Raw genomic sequence first — 9,344 nt, 5'->3', positions numbered from 1 at the left:
TTGCACACATAAGTAGATACATAGAATCCAATGATATTTTTCCCAACACTAGAAGTGGACAGTGGAGTCTAGGCAGGACCTCCAAGCCTGCTTTGATTGCACCAATTGGGGAGTTTTTGAAGCTGCAACTTCAGACCTGCATGAACTCACTGACACTGTCACATCATACATCAGTTTTTGTGAGGATCTGTGTGTGCAGACCAAGACCTTCTGCACGTATAACAACGACAAACCTTGGTTTACACCGAACCTCAGGAGGCTGCGCAAAGTCAAGGAGGAGGCCTACAGGAGCGGTGACCGGGACCTGTTCAAGCAGACCAGAAACACACTGAACCGAGAGGTCAGGACAGCCAGCAAGTGTTACGGGGAGAGCCTGGAGAGACACCTCTCTGCCAATCCTGATCCCTCAACAGTCTGCAGAGCATCACGGGCTTCAAGAAACAAACCCCCTGTCCTGTGGCGAGCCCAAGGCTTGCAAACCAGCTAAACAGGTTCTACTCTAGGTTTGATCGGTCCTCCCACACTACAGGACCTCCTGCAGCACAATCAACATACTCACCTCCCCCCACAACCGCTCTGTCCACACCTGCATCACCGTTGTCACCTACCGTTTTTTTCCGTGTATAGTGCGCCCCCATGTATAGTACGCACCCCTAAAAATGGCATGCTGATGCTGGAAAAAAGCTTGTACCCATGTATAATACGCACCCAATTTTTATGAACTTAAAAAAAAAAAAAATTTAATTTTTTTTTTTTTTTTTTTTTAAGTCCCTATGATCGTCACACACGCAGGGAGGCAATGGGTCCCATTTTTCTAGTCTTTGGTATGGTCTTAACTAGGCTGGATGTAATTTTTTTTGTTGGCGTTGATTTCTCCGACTGCCCGTAAACGCACCACCGCGCTCCGTGCGCATGGAGCGTGTTTGAAGTGAACAGCAGAGAAGAAAGGAACAAGGCAAAGTGTTGTGAAATAAAATATTACCTGTAATACGGATTTAGGTAGAGAACTGAACTCTCGCTCTTTATATAGCTGACGTGTCTTGCTCATCCGTTCTGCGCATCTGTAATGGCGGCCTCCGTATGATATCCGGTTTGCGTGTGTGCGAGAGCGAGAGAGAGCGAGAGAGAGAGCGCGCGAGAGAACGCTCAACCGTAGCGCGCCGCCGACCGCCCAACTGCACCGGGCTGGTCGATTATTGTGACAGAGCCGTCGCTGAAATTTAGAAGATATTTTTAAAGTCCTGATGTACTTTCTAAAATTTAAGTGGACCTCAGTGCGCACTGCGCAGGGAGCTTAATTTGGTGCGGTCGCGCAACCGCAGCGCGCCGGGCGCTCACTGTCGCATTGCTTAAAGAGCGCCTTTGTGTTTTAGGATGAACAGCAGAGACCAAAGGAACAAGGCAAAGTGTTGTGAAATAAAATATGACCGACCTGTAATACGCATTTTGTTATTTGCTGATTGAAACTGCTAATTAAACTGTGAATTGAAACTAATAGGAAGAAAACAACTCTCGCTCTTAATATAGCTGATGTGTCTTGCGCATCCGTTCTGCGCATCTGTAATGGCGGCCTCCGTATGACGTCCGGTCCGCGATGGAGATTAAAAAACAAACAATATTTGACAATAACACACCATCAAGGATGATCTCAAGTTTGATTTCGAGGGAGATTTGTCATGTCTCGTCCCCAGTTTTGCTATGTGTCTAGGTTGCCATAGTTTCTGTTCGCGTCGCCCCTCTCTTCCTGTGTCACCTCAATCGATGTAACGTGTTTTGTATTTAAGTCCTGTCTGCCCCTCGCTCACCGTCGGATCATTGCATGTGTTACTGTCATGATGTGGTTTCTGTTCCTGTCTTTGGTAATGTCACCCTGTCTTTTTGTTCCACGACTTTGTCGGTCAGTCCTGTTGTTGGTTTTGTTGTACCATGACTTTCTTTAAAAAAATAAAAATAAAAAAAATAAATAAATAAAAAAAAAATTGTACCCATGTATAATGCGCAACCCAGATTTTAGGACAATAAATTCGTTAAATTTTGCGCACTATACACGGAAAAAAACGGTACCAATCAGCAAATCATCATCATCGTCATCATCATCGGTTTAAAGTCCGCTTTTCAGTCGCCGCTGGGTTGGACTGGATTCTCGATATGGCTTTCTTCCACCGGGAACGGTCCATGGCCATCTCGTGGTTGATGCCGAGTGCCTTCATGTCGGCTGCCACGGTCGTCTGCCAGGTTTTAAATATTACCTGTAATACGCATTTTGTTATTTGCTGATTGAAACTGCTAATTAAACTGTGAATTGAAACTAATAGGAAGAAAACAACTCTCGCTCTTTATATAGCTGACGTGTCTTGCGCATCCGTTCTGTGCATTTTATTTCACAACACTTTGCCTTTCTTCTCTGCTGTTCACTTCAAACACGCTCCATGCGACCGCAATGCTCTCGTATCAGACGCTTGCTCGATCACCTGCTCGTTTGCTGTCCCGTGCGCGCACGAAGCGCGGTGGTGCGTTTACGGGCAGTCGGAGAAATCAACAGCAACAAAAAAAATTACATCCAGCCTAGTTAAGACCATACCAAAGACTATAAAAATGGGACCCATTGCCTCATTGCGTGTGTGACGATCATTGGGACTTAAAAAAAAAAAAAAAAATTAATTTTTTTTTTTTGTACCCATGTATAATGCGCACCCCAGATTTTAGGACAATAAATTAGTTAAATTTTGCGCACTATACACGGAAAAAAACGGTACTCCCTCTCTTGCAGAGGCCAAATGATCAGGAAGGCACCGGGCCCAGACGACGTGTCACCTACCTGCTTGAAAGTCTGTGCTGAGCTGGCACGCACCTTTGCACGGATCTTCAACCGTTCCCTGGAGCTGTGTGAGGTGCCCTCGTGCTTCAAGAGCTCCACCATTGTTCCGGTGGCCAAGAAGCCCGCCATCACAGGTTTGAATGACTATAGACCTGTCGCTCTGACATCTGTGGTCATGAAATCTTTGGAAAGGTTAGTGTTGAACCACCTGAAGGATGTTACGGGCCCCCTGCTTGACCCCCTCCAGTTTGCCTACCGGGCAAACAGGTCGGTGGATGATGCGGTCAACATGGGACTGCACTACATCCTGCACCACCTGCACACCCCAGGAACGTACGCCAGGATCCTGTTTGTGGACTTCAGCTCGGCGTTCAACACCATCGCTCCTGACATCCTCCAACAGAAGCTCATCTAGCTCTCGGTCCCTGCCTCCACCTGTCAGTGGATCACCAGCTTCCTGACCAACAGTGTAAGGCCGGGAAGCATCACATCCGACACCCGAACCACCAATACTGGCGCCCCTCAGGGGTGCGTCATCTCCCCACTGCTCTTCTCTCTCTACACCAACAATTTCTTCTCAGGTGACTCTTCTGTGAAGCTCCTGAAGTATGCGGACGACACCACTCTCATCGGACTGATCCAGGACGGTGACGAGACTGCGTATAGACAGGAGGTGGAGCGGCTGGTCCACACGCAGCCAAAACCACCTGGAGCTGAACCCACAGGAAACGTGCAAGTAACATCTCTACAGACCCTTCTCACCCAGGTTGCAGTCTGTTTGAACTACCCCCCTCCAGACGGCGTTATAGAGTTCTGTACGCCCAAACCAGCAGACACAGAGACAGCTTCTTCCCCCAGGCTGTTGCTCTGATAAACTCACACCACTCTTAGAGTCTCAGAGTATTTGCTGTGCAATAACATCCCGCTCTCCACACCTTTTTTTGAATTGTCTACACTATTTCAAGATTTAAGATTCAAGATTCAAGAGTTTTTATTCGCCATGTTTGAGCGTGCCAAACAAGGGATTTGACTTCGGTAAATCACACCCTCTGTTCAACATTTAGGTGACTAACAACACTCAGGACATATGAAAAATGGCAACTATTCTCAAACATCCCCTGATCTTAAACTCCCAAAAGGGCAAGGAAAAACTAAAAACTCCCACTGATCAAACCTGCAGTAGAACCTGTTTAGCTGGTTAGCAAGCCTTGGGCTAAACAGGGTAAATGAGAAACCTTGAGAAGAGCCCACAGATGGGAGGGTCCGTCTTCCAGGATGACCAGGCTGCAATGGATGCAGAGAGGACACATAGTAAAAATATGTACCTGCAGTAGAACCTGTTTAGCTGGTTAGCAAGCCTTGGGCTAAATAGGTTCTACTGCAGGTACATATTTTTACTATGTGTCCTCTCTGCATCCATTGCAGCCTGGTCATCCTGGAAGAGGGACCCTCCCATCTGTGGGCTCTTCTCAAGGTTTCTCATCTACCCTAGTTGGAGTTTTGAGTTTTTCGTTGCCCTCCTGGGAGAATATTTGTCATTTTTCACACGTCCTGAGTGTTGTTAGTTACCTAAATGTTGAACAGAGGCTGTGTTGTACCGAAGTCAAATTCCTTGTTTGACACGCTCAAACATTGCAAATAAACACTGAGGTATTAGGCCCACTTACACTCACTGGTGTCTCGTAACTTGCAGAGGACTGCTCAGTGGAAGGCATCCACCCTTGCTACAGGGAAATGTGCAACAGCCAGCAAAGATGCCACATTGAGCTTTTGAAGGACCAGTCCTGCCCTGCCACCTAAAAATATCTGCAGATGGTCTATAGCTGTGAACAGAAAGGTGGGATTCACGTCTCGTGATCTTCCACTCTGCACTGAATCTAAGACTATCTAAAGCAATGCAAGGAGTCCCACAAGGGGTTCGACGGCCAGAGTTTTTTTTAATCGTCCGTTCCAAATTAAAATGACTTTTGGCTGTCCTCAGTATGTCTCGATAGTCTGGGCATCGCCGACGGCAGCGTTGCAGACTCTTCCTTCAAAGCCTCCTCAATGAAAGACGCCACCCCAGTAAAAGCCCGCCTCAACAGGGAGTCCTGCTGGAAGCCGTCAAGAAATCGTACGTAGAAAATTGACCGCTTGGGACTTTGGTCTCCTGAGCTTTGGAATGTCTGCCTCCTCCAGCCGTCGGCAGCTGGATCCTGGTGAACCTCGGCTACAAGAGAAAGGTGACGTCGATCGTGACCCAGGGGTGTGATAGCAACAATACTCGCTCCTGGGACATCAAACTTGAGATGAGACTAAGCGTTGACAAGAGGAAGTGGACCAAACACCCGGACGGGAAGGTGAGCGCGGGGGGGCCAATCAAGTCGACTGTGACCGCATCCTTCAATCTTGTCACAACAAACAAGGAAACATTCCATTTCTACGTAGTTCATCGGCGGTGGGACTCATCTGCTTGAGACACCCGCAATCGCTCAGTACGTCTGCATCCTGCCGCTAGAAAATTGTCCAGAATTTGGCCTCCGCTTCGACATCTTGGGATGCGCACAAGAGGGTGAGCAACACAATTTGCCGCTTTGGTTGCCAAAAACAACAATCCCAAAACATGCCACGAACTCTCGCCTTTTGTCCCACAGATGAGACGACCTGTGCCGGAAAGTTCAACAGCCTCCGCTTCACCAATTCGATGACATCAGTCACGCTTGACACAATGTTTCATGACCGCCTGTCGTCAATGTCACGTGTGTGTCTTCTGCAGGTTCTACTGTCCGCCCGGGTGTGACAAAGAGGAACACTTTGTCTTCGGAACGATGGTCTACTCTGCAGTACGGGATTGCCTGACCCCACCGGTGGACTTCTTGTCTGTGACTGCAACTATGTGTAAATTCAGGACTCGCACATCTGCGCGGCTGCTATTCACGCTGGAGTCATTCAGAACAACATCGGAGAAGATTGCATTGTGATGAGCGCTCCCAAGCAGCACGTTTACTTGGGCTCCACCGGGAACGGGAGCACCTCCAGACAGAGAAGTCCCATGAAGAGCAACCGACTAATTATCACTTTATTATTTGCACTGGGTGTGTCTTTTATGTTTGCGGACAGGGGTGAGTTAAAAAAATTTTTAGGTCACGCCAACTGTCATGACGACTAAAACTCACACAGGGTCTCGCCTGCAGAGCCCAGATGCTCGTCACCTGACTGGGAGGAGTTTGCGGGGTTCTGCTGCAAACATTTTGACAATGAATTGAACTGGGCTGATGCTCAACGGGTCTGCCGTGGTATTGGTGCCAAACTGGTGTCCATCCGCACCGAGGTGGAGCAGGCGTGGGTTAAAGTGCCTCTAACGTTGGCGCGCATCCCAACCTTAAATTTCCAACAGTCTCCGTAGAACGACTCGATGGGTGCAATATCTGAGAACCGGATGAGAGCTCTGTTCCCATCCGTTCCTGCAGAAACCAGCGACATGTGGACCGAACTGAACAACCTGGTGCTTCCCGGCACGTTCGTGTGGTCGGACCGCCACAAGGTGACCTTCACCCACTGGGCCAGCGTGTCAGCCTCGGTAAACACTCTGTGGCTGTGTTACGGCAGGTGCGTGGTCAAATCAGCATTTGGAAGATGAATAGATTTGCGCTCCACTGAAATTGATTGTTTTCCTTCAGACTGGAAGAAGATGGAAGCCAATGTCTTGCGCCCAAGTCAACAGCTTCATGTGCAAAATGCCCCACAGAGCATTTTCGAATTGCCTCATTGAAGCCACAGGTGGCGTCATAGAGTCAACCTCGCTGTGTCAGTTCCAAACATCCCAAGACCAATCGAAGTCCATGGAGAAAATTAACAATGCAAGCAAGACATCGAAGACGAAAATTTAATGCCCTTCCTACTCTGTTCAAAATAAAAAGTATCACCATTTTAACAAAAAAAAAACCACAAAAACAAAAAAAATGTCACTGACTAAGATCGACAACATACCCGTACAGCTGCTGCAAGAAAGCCTGGAGAGCAAACTTATCATAAGTGTTTTTGGCATTTAGCTTAGCTGTTATTAGCCAACTAGATGTCATGTCCAGATGCAATGTGAACAAGCGTGCGATGTTCACTAAGACTCGACTCTACTTGGTTTGTCCTTTTCTCTTGACAACTTTGAATGCCTTTTTGTAAAGTTACTGACTCAAAGAGCAAAACACGTACAGAAATTCCAGTGCTTTCAAAGAGCCCAATTGTAAGAACGTGAGATAAGAATAGTTTTGAAGCTGGAATGAAAGATTCAAAGTCAATTATTGCTCTCGTTCATTGTTTTGTTTTTACTCATGTCGTGTTGTCTTGTCCTCATCGGCCTGTAGAAAGCGAGCCCAGACTTGACAGCTTTTTGTTTTATTCTACAAACCGGATTCGGTTGAAGTTGGGAAATTGTGTAAAATGTAAATAAAAACAAAACACAATTTGAAAATCCATTTCAACCTATATTCAATTGAATACACGACAAAGACAACATATTTAATGCTCAAATTCATTAACTTTACTTTTCAAATAATAATTTACTTAGAATTTCATGGCTGCAGCACGTGCAGTAGAAGTTAGGAAAGAGCATGTTTACCACTATGTTACATCACCTTTCCTTTTGATAACATTCAATAAACATTTTTGGAAGAGAGGAGACTACCGTTTTTTTCCATGTATATTGCGCAAATTTATTGTCCTAAAATCTGGGGTGCGCATTAAACATGGGTACAATTTTTTATTTTTTTTTGTAAGAAAATCATTGTACAACAATTTTTGAAGAAAATCTTGTCACGGATGGAGTGTGGAAAGGAGCAGGGCGACCAAGTGCAGCTTGGACCAGGGTTCATTGGAGGAACTCAAAACACAGACTTGGTCAACTAACATAACTCTCTAACAAAACCAACAACAGGACTGACCGACAAAGACGTGGAACAAAAAGACAGGGTGACATTACCAAAGACAGGAACAGAAACTGTTTGTTTTTTAACCTCCATCGCGGACTGGACGTCACACGGAGGCAGTATCACTGCGCATGCGCACTATAGATCCGATGCGAATAGTCCTCTTCTTGACTGTCAATGAATGTGATAGTTTAATACAATCAGCAAATAACAAAATGTGTATTACAGGTAATATTTTATTTCACAACACTTTGCCTTGTTCCTTTTGTCTCTGCTGTTCACTTCAAACACGCTTCATACGAACGCAATGATCTCGTATCAGACGCTTGCTGGATCACCTGCTCGTTTGCTGTCACAATGTAGCCTACACAAAACTGAAACATTTGTTGCGGCTCCGAGTCACGGCGAGGGGCAAGTTTTGGTTTCCAAGGGTGTTTCTATTCCTCTTCAACTTCTCTCCCATACAGAGCCGCCTTTTTCACGTCACTTTCCTCTTTTCATTAACCTAACTGATCGCGGTGGTGCCTTTACGGGCAGTTGGAGAAATCAACGCCAACAAAAAAAATACATCCAGCCTAGTTAAGACCGTACCAAAGACTATAAAAATGGGACCCATTGCCTCCCTGCTTGGAACTCAGCATTAAGGGTTGGAATTGGGGGGTTAGATCACCAAATGATTCCCGAGGGCGGCGCCGCTGCTGCTCACTGCTCCCCTCTCCCCCAGGGGATGGATCAAAATCACACGGGGATGGGTCAAATGCAGAGGACACATTTCACCACACCCAGATGCGTGTGTGACGATCATTGGGACTTTAAAAAATAAAATAAAAAATAGAAATTTGGGTGCGTATTATACATGGGTACAGGCTTTTTTCCAGCATCAACATGCCATTTTTAGGGTGCGTATTATACATGGGGGCGCATTATACATGGAAAAAAAAGGTAAGTCACTCCGGAGTATAAGTCGCATTTAGAGGAAATTTATCCGAAAAAACCAACACCAAGAACAGACATGAACAAGCAACAACAGGCTAAACGATAGGTATACTAATGTGACATAAACACAAACAAAGAGCTGAGGACGGGCCTGACGTAACATTCAGAGTTATTCAAATAACCCACCCAAACTATGAAAAAAAACGCGACCAATAGTCCGAAAAATACGGTAATGACAACACACAATACAACACAACACAACACAACAATACTTACCTTTCCTTTAAAATCCTTTTCTCTACCTAACACAGACAGATAATGGGAGAATGTGTCACAATGTGAAGGAGATGTATTGGGTAATGCAAAAACAAAACAAAAACTATATTTAATGTTAGACACATTATCCACTAGGCTACTTTCGTCTTGACATTCATTAAATTGACAATGAAGGGACTTGAACCCTTTAATCTTCTGATCCAAAGTCAGTTAACTTCACTTGAATCTAGGCTGTAGATTTACTGTATATGCTCAAAAATCATTGCACTGCTATCACTTGTCAGAATTTCCTGTATGGCTATCTGGCCTAATGGGTAAGATTCCAAATCTAAATCATCAAATTGAAAGAGGAAAATATAGGTAAACTGTTTGTGTGCTGTTTTGATCTTTGTTGTGGTGACCCCAAATGTCAG

The 9,344-nt window shown here is 45.6% G+C and overlaps 1 long non-coding RNA gene across 2 annotated transcripts; it reads left to right on the top strand.

The window, feature by feature from the left end:
* The first annotated feature begins 5,243 nt into the window (after positions 1–5,243).
* LOC133147038 (uncharacterized) lies at positions 5,244–7,316 on the top strand. Of its 2 annotated transcripts, XR_009711492.1 has the most exons (4): positions 5,244–5,369; positions 5,452–6,139; positions 6,268–6,406; positions 6,478–7,316. It is a non-coding gene; the product is annotated as an uncharacterized LOC133147038 (long non-coding RNA). The 2 variants fall into 2 exon arrangements; XR_009711491.1 differs by having other exon boundaries at positions 5,452–6,406.
* Positions 7,317–9,344: the final 2,028 nt, after the last annotated feature.

The sequence above is a fragment of the Syngnathus typhle genome, unplaced genomic scaffold (assembly GCF_033458585.1).
Source record: "Syngnathus typhle isolate RoL2023-S1 ecotype Sweden unplaced genomic scaffold, RoL_Styp_1.0 HiC_scaffold_27, whole genome shotgun sequence".
NCBI lineage: Eukaryota > Metazoa > Chordata > Actinopteri > Syngnathiformes > Syngnathidae > Syngnathus > Syngnathus typhle.
Note: the sequence above shows the minus strand (reverse complement) of the source record. Positions and strands in the feature narration are given on the sequence as shown.